We start from the raw sequence: 19,914 nt of genomic DNA on the forward strand, positions 1-19,914 counted from the left end.
AAACATCTATGACGATTCAGTTTGAATTGATAAGTTTTCAATTTCTGTTAAACAACTTTTCCATCTAGTTGTGTTGAAGTTGAACCCCCTTGAGCACCAATGCATCATACACATATCAATTCTTATCTACCATGAAGGCCCTCGTTGTTTAATTCCAGGCACAGAAGCATACAAGAGTTTCTGTCAATTCTAACATTAGGAATTAATAGTGTTCTGTGTTATGATTCAATACAAGGATGTTTAGGAACATTTCTTCTACATCTTAAGTGTATAAATAGGTTCATCAAGTTCATCTCTTTGAGATCTTACCATGTTTCCTTGAGAGCAAAGTTGTCAACTCTGTGTCCATTTCTTTAAAGAATTTGATTGCACTCGCCCCATCAGCCAATCTCAAATACCCCATGATCATCTCAGTCCACAGAACAACATCTTTCCCGGAAATGCCTTCTGAGCATCACCCGTTTCGCTGTGCTTAGTACATAAACACTAGTGCAGTTCCCACAAACATACTCTTCTCGAATCCTGCTTTTGTGACTTGGGCGTGAAGAAGTTTAGCATAGTCAGAAGCAAAGTATGTGCCTGCTGCAGATATAATAGATTCAAATGTATACTCATCTGGTTTAAGATAACCCAATCTTCTCAACCGCGCAAACAAGTTCATCGCCTTCTCCCCATCCCCATTTTCTGAATAGCCAGCAATCATTGTGTTCCATGAAACCAAATCTGTGCTGTCCATGTCCTTCAACACACTAAAAGCTGCTTCAGTGTCACCGGATTTGCAATACATATCAAGCAGTGAGTTCTCCAAAGCCAAATCAGCTTCTGTGCTTGAAACTATGACCCTGGCATGGATGATACCTCAATCTGCTGCACACACTCACAAAGCCATTGAATAATCGAAACGACGTCGTTAGAAAACCTTGTTTGGCGGGTAAAAAATGAGTCTGGTTTTCCATGATATAAGTGCAATATTCAGAAGCTCAGGGACCAAACGCACCGTTTCAGTCACCTCGCCGAGTTCAATCTTTTTATTGTTTTGTTTGGTCAAACCCAGTTACGCAAAAAAGATGACAAGACTCCGGCGAGCTACGGCACCAAGTGGGCTGACTTGCACCCCGATTCGCAGAAGTTTCTGCTCCAGATTGAGAATGGCTTCTTTTTATTGGTTGAATTTGGGGGTTTACGCTACAACACAAAACACATATAACAACGTGCATTGCATGTTGTCAAAAGTAATTGACAATATTCAGTGCACATCGTAGATATTAAAGTCGTTAAAAGTCTAGAATTTTTAATAACATGACTTGCATATTGTAAAAAAAAAAAATTATACGCGTTGTTGTTTTTTTAACAACATACATTATTTGTTGTCGTAATTTTTCAACAACAAACAAAATGCACGTTGTGCTTTTTAACAACACACATTGAATGTTGTTGTATGTTTTCAACAACATGCAACTTGTGAGTTGTATTTTTCAACTACAAACCTTGCATGTTGTTGTATGTTTTCAACTACAACCATTGCATGTTGTTGTATGTTTTCAACTACAAGCATCTTGCGAGTTGTACTTTTCAACTACAAGCCTTGAATGTTGTTATATTACTGAGGATTTCAAGACGCAACAACCCCTATGATGCAAGGAATAGAATAGGTAAAAGCTCGAGGAGCCAACCCTAGTACGAGAGGACTGGGTGAATATGTTATAGCATTTCAATATATACACTGTTTGCACCCAATTTGCTGGGCTCTTATTTCCTTTAGTTCATTCACCATGACTTAACCACAATTGTATCACAAATTGAGTGCACACTGTAAACATACAAACTATATAAATTCTTATAAGTTTTTGTACATCATTCTTGAGAACACATGCGTACCACTCTGATACATCATTCTTAACTAAACAAGTCCTTAACAAAACAAAAACTGCATGCAAACTTTAGTATTGGTAAGAAGACTTGATCACCTACATTTTTGGCGACTTGTTTGTTGTATCTACAAGTGAAAGAAATTAACAGAATCAAAATATTGCTACCAACATCTTTATAGAAGTTTATTTCATCTCCAAGCTTGTGTTTTGTTCAGATGCTCTCTGTATAACATTTAGTTCAACTGTTCAAGACAAATTAGTAAATACTAAATACTTGCACAATTCGTGGGGCTACCAAAATTCAATATAAGGCTGTCTTTATTTATTTTTTTGAAAGGGTAGGGCAGTCTTTATTATCACAGTTGAAGCATTAGAATTGTTGTAGCATTTTATAATTATAAAGTATAAAATTTTGATAGAGTCATAATCAGGAACATCTCAGAGATGAAATAAAGTAAACTGAAAACATAAGCCAATTTCTCACTTGGCTAGAAGTAAGGGTGGCATTCGGTTGAAACAGAGCAGTTTTGACCCCAAACTAAAAACTGAACTGAATTTTAACTTAAGTTCAGTTTTCTCCGGTTTTTCAGTTTTTTTTTGTTTCTTGAAAAAAAAATCTATAAACATAATATAAATATCAATGATGCTGCTTAGAGGCTGCAACTGTTTCGATTATACACTTCTACAATACAAAATCAATAAAAGTCCCCAAAATAAGAAGCTGCTTAGAGGCTGCAGCAGCTTTCCGCTTCATTATGAAAAGATCCTTGTCCTGCAACAATGAGAGAAAAAAAAGAAGCTTTGAGATAAAGAATACAAGCTTATGTTCATCCTCAACAAGACTAGGCTTATAATTAAATACAAATTAAGATATTGAAACCTCTCATTTAACAAAGCATACTTAAACCAAAAAGAAGAATAAAATAACGAAAAAAAAACAAAACCAATAGTATTGCATTGTTACTGATGCAACATGAATTGAACCAAATAATTAACAAACAAACAATACTAAAGATTTAACAAAAGAAGGGATGAATGAAAATTAAATAGACTAAAAATTCCAAAGGATACTCTAAGGATTTAACAAACAAACATAAGCAAGTGGTGGTTGGCAAAAGATACTCTATATTATCAGTCAAAGTTTCATGCAGGTTTGTGTACCTTCTCTGTTTTCTTTATATGCATAAAAGTCTTATGGCTAATAAGATCCAGATTGATCACATACAGAAGCTGCTGTATAAACATGAAGTGGCATTTGGTTAATAAACAACTAGTTCCCTAAGAAATTAAGATGCAAAGAAAATCGTAATCATTGAATATCTTGATGAAAACTAATTAACCATGAAAATTACAAGCATTATTGGCCAATATACTTTAACAACCTGATCTAATTCGACTTGGTAAGACCTCATTTTTGGAGGGAAAAAGGAACTTTGTGAGATGGTCTTCAAAATGCAAACTATCAGTCATTTTGAACATATGATATGTATGAATTATAGCTTCGATTTTCATATTAGCATGTTGTCACCTCAACAACTTCATTGTAATTGACATCTATCCAGACCAATGAACATATACCAAAGAACCCAGAAAAAAAACAAAGATTTAAGAGTAAGATTACATAAGAACTATATGGCTAATAAGGACAATCCTCTATCACTAACCTAGCCTCACTTAAGAGTAAGATTTCTTCATTTATTAAAATCAAACCCAGAACTCATCACCATGAAAGGAATCTATCATTACGAACCATGGCACATCACGATCACAATTCCAATAATCAATTTCATACACAACTTGAGTAACATAATAAAATTAGAATGATTGAAACCCAGAACTAAAAATTGAAACCCATAAATAAATTAATCATGGCATATCACAATAAATTTGTATAACGATTGAAAAAAATAATTTAAATGAACGTTGTGAATCGAGAAACTGAACGAGAGAGTAGAGAGGCTGAGCAAGAGAGAGCGGCGCCAGCAGCGGTTAGGTGAGGGCTGAGCGAGAGTGGCCTGGCGTCGAATCGAGAAATGAGAGAGTAGAGAGTAGAGAGTAGAGAGTAGAGAGTAGAGAGTCGAAAGGTTTCGCCGAAAAGGGTTTGAGGCTGTGAGGAGTGAGGAGTTTGAGCGAGGGTTTTTTCCCTCACAATATATAGATATATAAAACGACATTGTGTTACGAGTGTAGTACTTTTAGTTCAGTTCGGCATTCGGTTCAATTTGAACCACAAACTGAAAACCAAACTGAACTAGTTCGGTTCTTTCGTTTTTTTTTGTTCGGTTTTGTTGTCGGTTTAGTTTTTTTCGGATTCGGCTTGGTTATTTCGACTCAGTTCTCGGATTCCTTTCATGAAGAGATATGCATGAAGCTCTGTTATAATCCATGAATTATGATCTGTGACCCATGAATGGCGGCCAATTTTTTTCCTTGAGAACAATTCTAGTTGCAAAACAAAAAATAGCACGGCACGATTGTAGGTGATCATTTTTAGAGGGAACATATCTAGATAAGGTTCTCTAGACATTCATCTAACCCAAACAATGATGAGAAGATGAGTAGTCAAATAAGAGGATTTCTTAGCAGTCATACCTCTTCACACTCTTTTTAGCTCACCTTCCTTAGGTTAGAGTTCCCTCTCCCTCTTTTTGAAATCCTAAATGGAAAAATTAAGACTAAAATTAGAAACATTCTAAGACAGATACAACTCGTCAAGCTCTGGAGGTAGAGGTGACAGCCAAGAGGTATATCAACGTTATCAAATCCTAAATCATATAATAATAACTCACCCGCTTCCATCAATAGGTATATCGATGGTTTCACCAATACCATAATTGAACCCAGTGCGCTCCGGAGGCAGAGGTAACAGTCTCGAGTTCTTGGCAGGAGTAACACTTCCATGATTTTGGAAATACAAATGCATTAGAGCTCAAACTAGAGCGATATAAAACAAGTACAATTTTGACATACAGACCTACCAAATCATATCTAACAATCAAGGAACCTAATAAGAGCTTAAATAACTCCATTAGTAGACATCATTTTACCAGGAATTCATCCAGCTCTAGTGTTTCAAACTTAAGTACTTCACATTGGAGCACATCATTATCCACTTCTCTTCTGCCACCATCCTCCTCCAACATTTATACAAATAATAAATCACATAAGGCTGTCTATATCTCAGTGTCATCACCATAATACCATACCTTGTGGAATCCAGTCTCTGGAGCTAAACCAACCGTTATCTGATTCTCCTGTCTCTTCTCCTTTCCAATAACATCGGCGTTTTGCCACATATCACCACAATCCAATAAAAATAAGATCCAAATTAGTCAACACAGTACAATTCCACAACTCGATAACAAGTAATATTCAAGTACTTAAGAAGGTAACAACACAACCACTTAGCATATGATCTCAATTTCGTAATAATAAGCTTCATTACATTTAGCATCAAAGTAAGCACAGATTCAAACCGTGGATAGATTAACCTATAATTTCTAAACTGATAAACATTTCAATTCAAAAACACAATGCTGCTATGTAATAATCTAGAAGATAAGAACACCTCTAGCTTATACTAAATCATCAAAATAGACGAAGAAATGAACATTTCTCTTCTTCAGCTCCAGAATTCAATGAGCTATGAGTAATCGAGCGATTTCTAATCGGATAAGCTATACTATGAAACAATAAATTACCTTCGGTTTCGCAGCGGCGTCGAAATCCGTGACGTCGACAGCGAGGTGCTGAGGGAGAACGACTGCGAAGAAGTTGGAGAGCGCATCGGCGATCGAGAGTTGTTCGATCTGGAGCAAGAGCTGGAGGAGGGGATGGAAGCATACAACGGCGCGGAGGACATTGGAGGTGGAGAGGTTGGAGTGGTAGAGGTTAGGGATGGGGATGGGGAGGTGGAGGAAGGTTAGGGTTTGGATCGGAGTGGGAGTGAGGAACCGAGTTCGAATTTCTAAGAGAGAGAGAGAGAGAGAGAGAGAGAGAGAGAGAGAGAGAGAGAGAGAGAGAGAGAGAGAGAGAGAGAGAGAGAGAGAGAGAGAGAGAGAGAGAGAGAGAGAGAGAGAGAGAGAGAGAGAGGTCTGAAAATGGTTATGTGGATTTTAGAGTTAAGAGTGTTTTGTGATGCAAAGATCGATTTTTTTTAGTTTTATAGTTTTTCTGTTTCTATTGATTTTATGCTCAGACTTAAAAGTATTGTCAAATCTTCTTTGAAATCATAGAGAGCGTGCTACATGTTGTCATTCTGAAAACATTTTACAAGGTGCCAACCTGCCTCTTGTTAATGTATTTCATTGACACATACATAGTACATACAACAACATGCATAACGCATAGTCGATAGTAGAATTAACGACAAGCCAATGACGCATGTTGTGGTTTATATTTTTCCACAATGCACATGTCACGACCCCGAAATTTCAAATATGAAACTCGAAAATCGAAGCCATTAAAACTCAAAAACAATCTCAACAAATCGAAATCGTCTCATCGTCACAGCGTATCATTACTGAGTTCATAGTACAACATAGTCGAATGGATTATTACAAAACCAATTTAAAATGCAAACATTATTTCAAATGGAAATGTAAAATCCTCACCACAAAATAAATGAAGAAACTTTGAAGTCTTCAGAGTGGTCCGTCAATTTTGTTAATCCACACCTGCAGAACTATCCCCTACACCATCGAATAGGTGCACCGGGATTGTAAACACAAACCCGGTAAGCTTTGCAGCTCGTATGAGTAAAACAACATTATAGCTCGTGTATAAATACAAAAGAAAAATTATGAAAACATTTAATTATAAATGTACTCATGAGTCATTGGACAGCCTATCTGGTTGTCCAATAATATCTGAAAATATAAGTGCTCATGAGAAATCGGACAACCCATCTGTTTACCCAAATACATTTATAATACGGGTACTCATGAGCGTTGGTACTCATCTGTTACCCCTCATGCTAGTACGCCGCCAGACATTGGGCAACCACTTGCTACCCAATATCCAAAAATATGGGTACTCATAAGCTGGAAACCCATCTGTTACCTCTCATGCCCGTACACCGGCAGACAGACTAGAGCTCTAACTGTATCGTAACTGTCGCCCGGCCAAGGCTAGGTTCCGACATGCCAGCACATCTGAAGACAGGTCCGAACACAACAAAAACGTTTTAACATAACTCAAGTTAACACCACGTACAAAACAATCATCACATGTTATTGTACAAATCAAAGTGACATGCTCAAATAAATAAATATCAACGCTATAAATGAACTTATTCGCAAACGGAAATTATGACAGTATATAATATAACAAACCATATATATGTACATATTTTACCAATTATACACATACACAATACACTATAACATATACATATCATAGTTCATTCTTTTTAATTAAGTGTAATTATGAATCTCCGCAAGGGTAGATTCGTCATTATGAGATTTTACTCACCTTATAATCCTGAGCGTAATTTCCACAATACTGAAAGCGATTCATTCACTCGATTAATCGATCACCTAGATTGAAGAAGAAGTGATTAGAAACGTTACGTAAAACCTCAAATGCCGAAACAGTATTAATGTTTTACTGTTCAGCAATTTTCGGTTTTTACGAAATTACTATTCATGTTTCACTATTCAAATACGTATTGTCTATGTATTACTCTTTGTATACGTACTGTTTACGTATTACTTTTCATAGTAAATACTGTTAGTAAATACAAATCACTGATTTACATTTAAGAATTTACTTTTACAATTACTGTACGTAAATCACATTTACATTAATTGTACGTAATTTACTTTTTACAAAAATTTACTGTTTCGAAAAAATCACTGTTCACACGCCGCTGCACGTGGCGGCGCGTGGGGTTCACACGCCACCTCCGGCGACAGCGCGTGGAGCTCACGCGCCGCTCAAACCGGCGCGCGTGGCTTGCCCACCGCCGCCCAAAACTTCCTTTCCTCTCCTTCCACGGCCTTAGGCCGCCTCTTCGCCACCTCACGCGCCGCTTAAGGCGGCGGTACTCCCTCCACCTCCTCCTCCTCCTCCGATCCTCCACCCAATCAACCCAAATCTAACAAAATCAAACACACAATCACAATAAGCCAACCCCTTACCTAATTCGTGCCTTGAAACCATCGGAACGTCGTCGGAGAAGCTAAAACCAGGCGGTGGTGGAGTTTGAGCAGATGGTGAGGCGGCGACGTGATTTGAGCTTCACTCGTTTTGCTCGCTTCGCAGGTGGTGCCAGGGATGAGGAACGTCGATGGCGAGCTGGTCCCCGTGCCATAGCCTCACCGGCGACGACGCTTGGGATGGCAGATTCGTTGCAGAGATCGCCTCTTGTCGGCGAAGCTTCTCGGTGGCGAGGGGGAAAGCGTCAAGCTCGGAGAAGGGAGAGGTCGTGCTCGCGAAGGTCTAGGGACCGGCGGTGAGTGTCACACCGCTCGGAGACAGGAGATCGGCGACGAAGAATTTTCGAGAGGGAGAGAGGGAGATCGGGGAGAGAGAGAGAGAGAGGAGGGAGGTTGCGAGGAAAAGAGGGGTTTCTGAAAATGGAAACCCTAATTCCCAAAATTCCCTTTTTATACCCACTTCCAAAATCGGAAACTAACTTCCGTCGTTAATAACTTTCACGTACGATGTTCGATTAGAACGCGTGTTGTATCTACGGACTCGTAGCGACGAGCTCTACAACTTTTGTGAAGGAAGTTTTCGAAAATGAGCGATGGAGTAAAAATCGACTCCTGCGTCGCGGAAACCTAACTTTTTTGAAATTGAGATTTCTGACGACGGTTCCGTTTTCGATTTGACAACGTTGCGAAGCGAAACAAATGCGGTTTATTAATTTTACAAACTTTATTAATTCCTAAGAATTCAAATAATTTGATTCCGAAAAATCGGGTCATTACAATACATTTTGAGTATGTTGTTATTGTGATGTTTTCATAAGTCATTTTTCTTGTAGTGTTAGGGTTTTGATTGGAGTTAGTTAAGTGGAATGTAGGTTGAGAAGAGCAAGGTTTGAAATGATTTATATGTTTTTGGTGTTTAATTAAGGTTTTAACTGAGTTTTGTGTTTTGTATGGGTTTTGAGTTGCTGAATTGGTGTTTTTTTAAGTTGGGAGCGCATATTGGGGTATAGGGATTAGAGTCAGAGGCTGGATCAGTCTAATCGCCTCTATGATTCGTCAGTTTCCAATGATGGTTCGAGCAGGATGAAAATCGAATAGTTCAGGTAGAGTTTCAGATAATTGCAATATTGTTGTTGTTGGTGTTTTTCTGAGTAATTGGTGTTATGATTTCCCCTTTTGTAAAAAACTTCTTAGGGTCTCAACTAGTGATATCTTAGACTACCATCTTGATGTATATTCTTAACACGCCCACAACATTTTGGGTGACGTAGAGTCCGTATGGTCATTTGGGTTTCACATGTGGACATGAAAAACACTATGATACCATGATTTGAGGTTCACATTCAAAACCAATTGATAATAGATGGAGTGACTTAAACCTTTATAAACCCAAGCAAGGTCTCATTTTCCCAATTGGGATGTAGTACCCCAAAAAATTCATTTATAATTTCCAATGAGTTCCCGGATATTATTAAGTTGGTCATTGTTCAATTTTATTAGCCGAGGATGAAAACGAAAAGGTTCGAAATATTAATTGTTCGGAAATGTTCAATTTGACGAGTCTAAGAGTTGACTTTTGACTCACTGGGTTTCTTAAAAACTTCTTACTTGAAAGTCGTAGAGCTCGTCGATACGAATTCGTGGACATGTGGCACGTCCAAATCGGAGTTCGTATGAAGAAGTTACGAATCAAAAGGTATTTGGACATTTTTGTAAAATAGTATAAATAGGGGAATTAAAGAGAAAAAGGGGGAGAAAAATCAGAAATTCGGATCGTTACTGTTCACGGGGACTGTTCACCCCCGAAAAAAATCCGGAAATTCTCTCGCCCGAGCAGCCGACTTTGGGCCGTCGGATCTCCGCCGTCCGACCACCATAGAGTGGCGCACCGGTCACGTTTGAAAGGTTGTTGTATTCCCTGTCGATTGGTGGTAGCGCCACCTGCTATCTCGCCGCCATTTAGGAGCGGTGAAGCCCGAAAGTTCTCCCGAAAAAAGCATATTTCGCCGAACTTCAACTCGTCGGATCTCCCTCCTCCGGCAACCAATCGGTACGATTCTTGTCCCATTTTGAAGGTCTCATTCCATACTACAAACTCTCCAAAAGATATAACCCCAATCATTGTATGCTAGGAGAATCGAAGAAAAGAAATTCTAGGTTTTTAAATTAGGGCTTTTCGGTTCTTATTAAATTGAAGTGTTTAGACTCAGAATTAGACTTTGTGGTGAACTAGGAAGTTGTTAGGAACTTCAATTAGATTGTGTTGGTGAAATTTGGTGGTCATTGGTGGCGGTCGGTGAACAGTGGTGCCTCATAAATAATACTATGAACAGTGCTCATGAACAGTTACAGTGAACAGTGTCTGTTAAACATTGCTTTTTGTAAAACAGTACATTGTAACAGTGTTTAGTAAAATAGTAAAACATGAACAGTCATCTGTGAACAATGTTTTATGAACAACATTTAGCTGTACTGAAAATCGTCACCTGATATTTTACGTATCATTTTCTAAGCATTTTATCATGCTATTAGGTGATCGAAGAAACGAGTGAGGAAACTACTTTAGTGTCGTGGAAGTTGCACGCAAAAAATAAGGTGAGTAGAATCTCACAGTGACGAATCTACCCTTAGCGGAGATTCATAATTATATTTATTTTAAAAGATCGAACTATGATATGTATATAATATAGTGGGTTGTGTATGTGTATAAAATGGTAAATACGATACATATATATGAGTTGCTATATTATATACTGTTACGTTCTTATTTTCAAATGAATTATATTGTTGTGGCAACTATATTATTTTATTTGAGCAAGAGTTGCTTGTTGCAGTACAATAACATGAGTGGATTGTTATTGTACATGGATTTAACATTGAGTTTTGTTAAAACTTTTTCTGTCTTCGGACGTGTGTTATGTCTTCAGAGTACTGACATGAGGGGTAACATAGGTGTACCAGCGCTTATGAGTACCCATATTTTGGATATTTGGTAGCTAGTGATTGCCCAATGTCGGGCGGCGTACTAACATGAGGGGTAATAGAGGTGTACCAGCGCTCATGAGTACCCGTATTATAAATGTATTTGGGTAAACAGAGGGGTTGCCCGATTTCTCATGAGTACGCATATTTTCAGATATTATTGGACAACCAGATGAGCCGTCCAATGACTCATGAGTACATTTATAATTAAATGTTTTCAGTATTTTCTTCTGTGTTTATATGCGAGTTGTATTATTGATTTAATCATACGAGCTGCAAAGCTTACCGGGTTTGTGTTTATAATTCCGGTGCACTTATTCGATGGTGTAGAGGATAGTTCTGCAGGTGTGGATTAACAGAATTAGAGGGCTTTCGCTGAAGATTGTCGAAGATTTCTTTCTGCTGTTTGTGCTGAGGATTGAGTGAATTTTATATTTCCATTGGTTGTGTATTATTCGAGTTGACTGAGTCATGATGTGGACTCAGTTTTGATACACTATTATGATAAAATGATTTCAATATATTTGAGATTATTTTTGAGTTTTCATGGCTTCGAATTCAAATTTTTATCATTCGAAATTCCGGGTCGTGACATGTGATGTATATTCTTAACATTGTATACCAGTAAGTCAGTAATACCACTGAGCTCTTACCTATATAGAAGTAGATTCCGTTCCTTTTTAGTTGGAGAGATCGTAGATTCCGTTCCTTTTTAGTGTGTATGAGAGTTTGACTTTTGTAATATTGTGTTCCTAGACAATGCAGTAGCCCTGAACTTTTCTCTTTCGTTATTTGATGCAGTCTGACATTTGATCAGATTGAGATGGACGGTGCTTGTCTGTACTATATGTTTTTGCTAATTGTGAATGTATAATTCAATTACAAGTTTTTGTGTTATCCATGCGGGAGCTTGGGGGAATTGGTACTGCCATGGACAGACAGAAAGCTCTGCTGCACGAGTTGATGGCCACTGTGAAAGAGATGTTACGGAACAGTGAGATTGCTGTTCCTTCTTTTATGATGCTACGCCCAAGGTTTCTTCGTCCAAATGCAGGAGGTACTTCAAATGGCACTACACCGTCACAGGCTCCTGGAGCAACAGTAACACCTGGTTTAACCAGTCAACCAACAGCTACTTCTATAGTTCCAGTTTTTGACTTTTATAATGGAGTTTCAAGGAAACCATCCTCTCCTTCTTACAGCACACAATTGCAAGATTTTAGAAGTATCTTGGTGAGTGCCGCCAATGGATTGAAGAAATAGAGCAGCTCCTTTTAAATTCGGAGAGGAACTCTACTAATGATGGATCCTCATTGTTGCAATCCCTTCCAAAAGTCATGTCAAATGTGCACGACTTTTTTGTTCACGTGGTTGCTAAGGTAAATGAAAGATCCTTTGTGTTTTGTTTTCGCTCATCATAGAGCTATGTAGTAGATTATACTTGACTTTTATCAGCCAGAACTTGTGTTTTCTGGCCCGATGTATGGCGAAGATGCTGCTATAAATGCGTCTTGTTATTGACTTTGTAACGACCCTAAAATTTCGAGCCTAAAAACTCAAATTTCAAAGTCGTTAGAACACCAAAAACAATCTTAATGAAATCGAAATCATTTAACGTGCACAGCGGATCATCACTGAGTTCTCAATACAACTCAGACTAACCAATTATTACAACCCAAATTTATAATTTAACATTACACAAGATGGAAATGTAATAATCCTCACAATCTCTCACAAAACTCACAATTAAAACCACACCAATTCTCACACACAAATCCACGCTAGAAACCTCACCACAAGCAGGATACGAACGACTTCGAGTCTCCGGAGTCGTCACTCAATCTCCACTAATCAACACCTGCGGAATTATCTCCTACACCATCGAATTGGTGCACCGGGATTGTAAACACAAACCCGGTAAGCTTATAGCTCGTATGAGTAAAATGAAAATATAATTCGCATATCAATATATACGAAAAATCACAAATCAACAAATATAAATGCCCTCATGAGTCAATAGACAGCCCATCTGGTTGTCCCAAAGAAATATGAAATGAAACGCTCATGAGAAATTAAGTAACCCTTCTGGTTACCCAAATGCATTTATAATACGGGTACCAAGAACGCTGGTACACATCTGTTACCCCTCTCGTAATACACCGCCGATATTGGATAGCCACCCGCTACCTAACATCCAAAACAATCTGAGTACCCATGAGCAGATAACCACCCGTTACCTCACATGCAGTACTACGGCAGACAGACTAGAGCTCAAACGGGTACTATTCACGGTTACTGTTCATGTATTAAGGTACAAATACATAAATAATACGTATTTCTGTACGTATACATACTGTTTACGTATTTCTGTACGTATATATACTATTCAAATGTAAATACAATCTAAGTAAATAAAATTTACTAAATTACCTTTTACAAATTACTTTATACAATTACTAAAAGTAATTTAAATTTACATTTACCGTACGTAAAATTTAATTTACATTTACCGTACGTAAATAAAATTTACATTTACATTTACCGTACGTAAGTAAATTACCAAAATACCCTTCTGGAATACTGTTCACGCGCCGCCGCACGTGGCGCCGCGTGGGGTGCACGCGCCACTTCCGGCAGGCCGCGCGTGGGGCACACGCGCCGACGCCAAACACGGCGCGTATCACGCCACCGCCGGGTCCAATCTCTTCTCCTCCTCCTCCTCTTCCTTCCTACAACTCCAGACCCCTCCTACGCTAACCCACGCACTCCCACGCGCCGCCTCTAGGCGGCGGTAACCCCACCTCCTCCTACACCTCCGATCTGCTCCAATCAATCCACAATTCATCCACAATCACAAACAACCCATCAAATACAACAAATCATACCTTAATTGAAGCCAAGAACTCCAATTTGGCTCTGAAAGAGCTTGGATCGCCGACAGTTCTTCGATTCCTCGGGGAGGGCTTGAATCATGGGGTTTTGTCCCTAAATCGATGGCAGAAGCTCCAAGGGCGACGATCGGCGTTGTGATGCTCTCCTTCGTGCCCTCGCGTCGCCAAAGTGGTGCTCTTGATGGTGGCGATGGAGCTTGCAGCCTCGGGTTGGAGTGCGGAGGCTCACGACGACCTTGGGGTTCGTAGAGGAGAGCCGTGCGGTGCTCTTGGGCTAGGCGGTGAAGACCACGGCAGCCTGAAGGTTGAGATCGCCGGTGTTGAGGAGGTTCGGAGGGAGAGAGTTCGAGGGAAAGGAGAGAGAGACGAGAGGGAGGCGCGGGGGTGAGGGGAAGAAGTGGGTTTCCGAAAATGGAAACCCTACTTCAGAAATGTTTCTTTTATACCCCTTTTTAAATCGGAAACTAACTTCCATCTTTAATAACTTTTACGTACGTCGTCCGATTAGAACGCGTCACATATCCACAAACTCGTATCGACGAGCCCTACAACTTTCGTGAAGGAAGTTTTCGCAAACGAGCGACAGAAATAAAAGTCGATATATACGTAGCGGAACGTAACGTTTTTTCTAATTAAACGTTCCGAGAACGTTTCCGTTTTTTCGTTTCGTAACATCGCAAACAATCACATTCGTTTTAATTGAACTTCACAACTTAAAAGAATTCAAATTAAACCAAATATTTTTTTGAAAATTAGGGTTATTACAGACTTGCTGTATAGATCTGGCTTCATACCTCTTGTTTCGCTTTGGAGAAGTTGATTTGGATGACCTAAATAGATTTAATTTTTATATAAATATATTCATAATCCAATAGAAAGTTGGTGAAATAATATTAGTTTTATGCTGTTATTTGACTTATTTCACTAGTACGAGTATCAATTGGTAATTTCATAACAGAATGAACTTAAAGCTGATGGCTTGTATAAGAGTAAATTGTATAAGAGTAAATTAGAGATAAGCCCGATAATGAATACATCATTTAAAATTAGATCCACACCTGTAATTTTTTTTAATCTACACCCACTGTGAACTATAGATTAACTATGTTGCCCTTTTAACATGAGTACACAAATCTTCCTTGATTATAGTTGCTGATTGTAATTCAAATTCATCTTCATTACCATAATTGATTACTCTATTAAATTCAAGTGATTACTCTATATATGTCAAAATATTTTCATTGAGTCATTTCAATAGTATCTATTTTTTATATAAATCCAATTATGGCTTCAAAATCTGGAGAGAAAGATGTTTGTCTAGGCAAGATGCATACCATACTTTGTGCTTATGAAAAACATCTGAGTTTTGAAAGAAAATAATAGGGTATGTGATTAGATCAAGAAATTCGCAAATTGTTTTTAGTGATTTTGTTTTCACTTCTAGACTCACATATGGTGTTTGTCTACTTACGCTAAAAATGTCTACTTGTAAGGTATGTCTTTTGTTTTTTGATTTCTTTCTTCTACCACATTCGTAGTTTTACCTACAAATATAACTAATATATATGTAATTGAGGTTCGAGTGTAACCTAAATGCAATGTGTTATCTTCTTCAATTATAGGTATAACATAGTAAGTAACCTAACAAAGAGAGCAAAAAATCTATCATTCAGGTACCTTAATAAATAGTCATTGTATACAGACTTTCAACCTAATGTACATAGTTAACTCACATCATATATATATATATATATATATATATATATATATAAGAAGTAGGTTGACAAGAAAAATAATCTTAATACATAGGTAAAGAAAAAGTAAAAATCAAATCAACTTTTACTTGGGCAAATAAGATGAAACATTCCCTCTAAAATAGAAAGTTTAGATTATCCAAAAATGAAATTTATTAAAATATTTCAATTAGGAAAACTACATCAATATGACCATCATGATAAATTTAATAAAAATTGCAAATAAAAAGGGACCAAGTGAAAGATGGAAAGATCTACAATTAAGATATTTAATTATCACGTTATTTTTGGTAATTGACTTATAGTTAACAGATTTAAATTGTGGCAATTTATGTAATTTTTCTTGAAACAAAACTTAATAGTTTGGACTAAATGTCAAAATTGTGGGAGTGGGTTTAGATTAGAATGGGGTTAGAAAATTGTGTGTATAATGAAATACCCGCTTGTATAATGTTTCCAGTTTTGAGTTGGTCTGTGTAAGGTTTACATACCTCATCCACATGTGTATCTAAAAGTGACGGGGCAGTATGATGTCCTTGACCTGTATGATAATTGATAACTAACTTTTCATGATACATTTCTAGGTGGAGAGTATTCATCAGTACGTTGTATCAACGAAAGCTGCTTATCTTGCCAACCTGCAGCGTCGCTTAGGGGATTTGAATGACCCATTTCTTGAGGCTGATAGGCGGGAAACAGCATGGCAAGAAGCTGCTGCTAAGAGAGTGCATCCTACCTTGCATTTACCTGCAATCTCACGACCATCAACACAAGTGGCTGGTTTGTGAACTAGCTCTGGAACTGAAGCAGCATCAACGGCTCCACAGACATCTGCAGCAGCTTCATCTGGGAGTGGATTGTCTCTCTTCAGTACACCTTCCGCTGCATCTTCTTCTTCCATGGCTTCAACTTTGTTTGCAACACCAACCACTCCTGCACCAGTATCAAATCTCTTTGGACCATCATCTGCTACACCGCAAGCCTCAACTGCTCCTCTAGATCATAGGCAGTACTGCTCAGGCCTTGCCGCCTTGGGTTCTACTACTCCTGTGGGAGGTTCATTATTTTCTACTCCATTTGCTTCCGGTACTGTCTCGCTTTTTTAATTTACATCAATTTACATTCAGCAAAAAAGTATAATCTATCTTATAGCTTTTCATATTTGAGACCGGACAAATGTTTGATGGCTTTAGAGTTGTTGAATGTGTCACCTGGGGACGCATCTCCGTAAGGCGTCTGCTATATATATCTACCACTTACATTTATCCTCAAGATTGTAAATTGGTAATGTTACTGTACTAACCTATTAAGATCTCACTGAGGCAGGTGAAATCTTATTAAGCAGATCGATAAGGATGGATAAATATTAGTTTATACGAAGCTTCTTTCATTGTTATTGTTAGCAACCATTATGGGTTCTTAACAGTTTACACTGGCTTGAGCAATGCTGGTTAGAATAATTAGTGGTTTCCCCAATAGCTTTTACATGGTTGACTTTACTAAATAAGTAAATATTCCACCAATTCAAGCTAGATGGTGTCTTTTTAATTTGGTCCTGTTACCATGCCATAGACAGTGGGTTCAAAATCATTTACAAATCTTAAGACCATCTCTTCACAAAACACAACTGTACCTAGTGTTAGAAGATTTAGAATTTTAGATCTTCTTGATTAGCAGCTAGTATTTAGAGGATGATCCTTATTCTGCTAGTTATATCTTTTGGCATATTGAATCTTTATCTTCAGATGGCCTTATAATTATCTTCTTCACCACATTTCAGGTCCTGCAACATCATTCGGGTCTAGTTTGGGGGCAACGGTACGTGAATTTTCTTTCAGCTTTGTAACTTAATTAGCAATTAATTTCCATTGGCTTAAAAATTATTTTGAAATGAATCTGGGCTTCTAATTGTTTACCAGCTCCAAAGCCTCTAGTTATATTATTTACAGCTGTGCAGTACTTGTACTGAATAATTTTCCGCATGCACTTTATGCTACTGCAGAAATCAACAAAGCCGAAAACTCGGTCTGGCAGGCCTTAGTTTGCAGGGGTTTCACCGTTTTCAGGATACCATATCTGGAGGACTGCTGTCATTTTTCAGAAAGTATGTGTGCTTTCAAGTGTTGAGGAGCGTTGTCTTTACTCTATAGCTTCTTGTGCTGTGATGTTAATTGATCTCCCAGAGTTTTTTTTTTACTTTTTTTATTTATTTAACAAAGGAGGGGGCAAAAAACCTGACCTCTTATATCTGATAAACTCCAACAAAGAGGATAAACAAAAACTCAATCCGGCATGTGTACATCCACACATGCAAAACCATAGATATAAAAACCCCTAGTAAATAGTAAACCCTCAGCCAATAAATCTTTAATCAAACGACGGGATGAAGCTAGTAGCATTGGCAGCCAGAGTTATACATCGAATCTTGTACTGCCTCAGGGAAAAAGTGTACTGTATGTTGCAACGAGATGCCGAAACAACCATGTCAGTGTAACAGTAATATAGGATTTAGGTCATATTTTTTGAACGTGTTCACTAATTTTTTTTAACGTGTTCACTAGAAAAAAAGTAGTTTATTTGCCCAAACATCTGAAGCTTCAAATAAATACGTCAAAAATTTGTAAAATTAAGAAACTGTTGGAGTTGAAACATAATTTTTTTTGGAGATTTTAAAATTTGATTCTCTATTTTAGATAAAATATGGTGAAACTAGTGGAGATGTATTTACAAGTGAAATTCACTAATACATGGGAACTTGGGGAGATTACAACCCCTCACATGGGTAATATCTTGTGTAAAAGCCTTGACTGAAGTCACACTTTACAATTCACAGAATGTATCTACTCTCCATGTTCATATCTCTTTCATCTGCTATCCTCCACTCTAGGGCTGGGCATTAACCGAATTCAAACGGTTAAACCGACCAAACAGGACCAAAAAAGTGATCCGGTTAACCGAGTCGTTTAAAGTAGTCTGAAAATAGCTTAAAACCACACCGAAACCGAAAAACCGGTTCAGATACGATTTTAGGCTTCAAACTGACCGAACCGAATTTTAAAAAAATTATATATTTTTAATTACAAGTCAGAAGTATATATGCATTCTTTCTCTATACCGACTCTACGGTTTCATTTTAACCCCAGCCCTTTTTTCTCTCGGCCGCTTTGTGCAAGACCCACTCTCAGAGTCTCTCTCAATTGCTCGATCTCTTTTTAGCGACTCCACCATGACTCCTCCTCCTAAGGTATCATTCTCCATCTCTATTCTCTAACTCTATCTCTCTCACTGGTTCTCTTTGATTTGAGAGTATTTCCGATCCAATTTGGGTTTTAATTTCTGATCAGATCTCTTTTTGCTTTCAAGTATTTCAAGTTTTGCTTCTATCTTAATCTAATATGGGTGTATAATTGATTCGTGTAGTTCTCTTGAATATGAATTTGTTACAATTCTCAATGATGGAGATTTGTTGGCTAGTACTTTATTTTCTTATGATATTCTTATAGTTTAGAATAATGGAGATTTGTTGGCTTTTGTGACTTGTGAGAATGTGAGATTATGATTGTTGGGTTGTTGCCTATTGCTTATGTTGACTATTGTTGTTTTTTGATTTGTCTTTTCAGGATAGACATCCACTCTGAAGCTTTGATTCTACTCCTGCTAGGAGCAGCACACCTGGAACCATGACACCAGCAAGCTCGCCTCCACTAGAAAGCATGCCTCGACTTCTTCCGCTTCCACTAGCACCAACAAAAGGACAAGCTTTTTCGTCCACTGAGTCAACTCAAGATGCTATTGGCGAAAAGAAGAGGAAGAATGCAAGCATAGTGTGGGATCATTTCATCAAGCTGACTAATCATGATGGCTCAAAGATGGAAAAGTCAAAATCCAAGTGCATGCACTGCTCCACAACGTACCTTATGCACTTAAAGGGGAATGGAACTTCAACCATGAGGAATCATCTACTCTCCAACTGCAGAAAGAGCCCTCTGTATAGCACCAACAAGAAACAAAAGTATCTATCTTTTGATACACCTGAAAATAGAGGTGGTTTGAAATCTTATGCATATGATCCTGACGTTGCTAGGTTGTCTTATGCTAGAATGATTATTAGGGATGAACTTCCTTTTAGTTTAGTGAAAAAAAAGGGTTTCAAGAGTTTGTGAAAACATGTCAGCCACTGTTTGTTTTACCTTCTCGTAGGCAGATAACTAGAGATATATGGGATTTGTATCAGTGTGAGAAAACTAGAATGAAAATT

The 19,914-nt window shown here is 37.9% G+C and overlaps 1 protein-coding gene and 1 pseudogene across 1 annotated transcript in view; both read left to right on the forward strand.

Moving 5' to 3' along the window:
* Positions 1–19,914, forward strand: part of LOC126781966 (salicylic acid-binding protein 2-like) — a 31,754-nt gene that overhangs the window by 1,789 nt on the left and 10,051 nt on the right.
* Positions 735–16,762, forward strand: LOC126792196 (nuclear pore complex protein NUP58-like; annotated as a pseudogene).

The sequence above is a fragment of the Argentina anserina genome, chromosome 1 (assembly GCF_933775445.1).
Source record: "Argentina anserina chromosome 1, drPotAnse1.1, whole genome shotgun sequence".
NCBI lineage: Eukaryota > Viridiplantae > Streptophyta > Magnoliopsida > Rosales > Rosaceae > Argentina > Argentina anserina.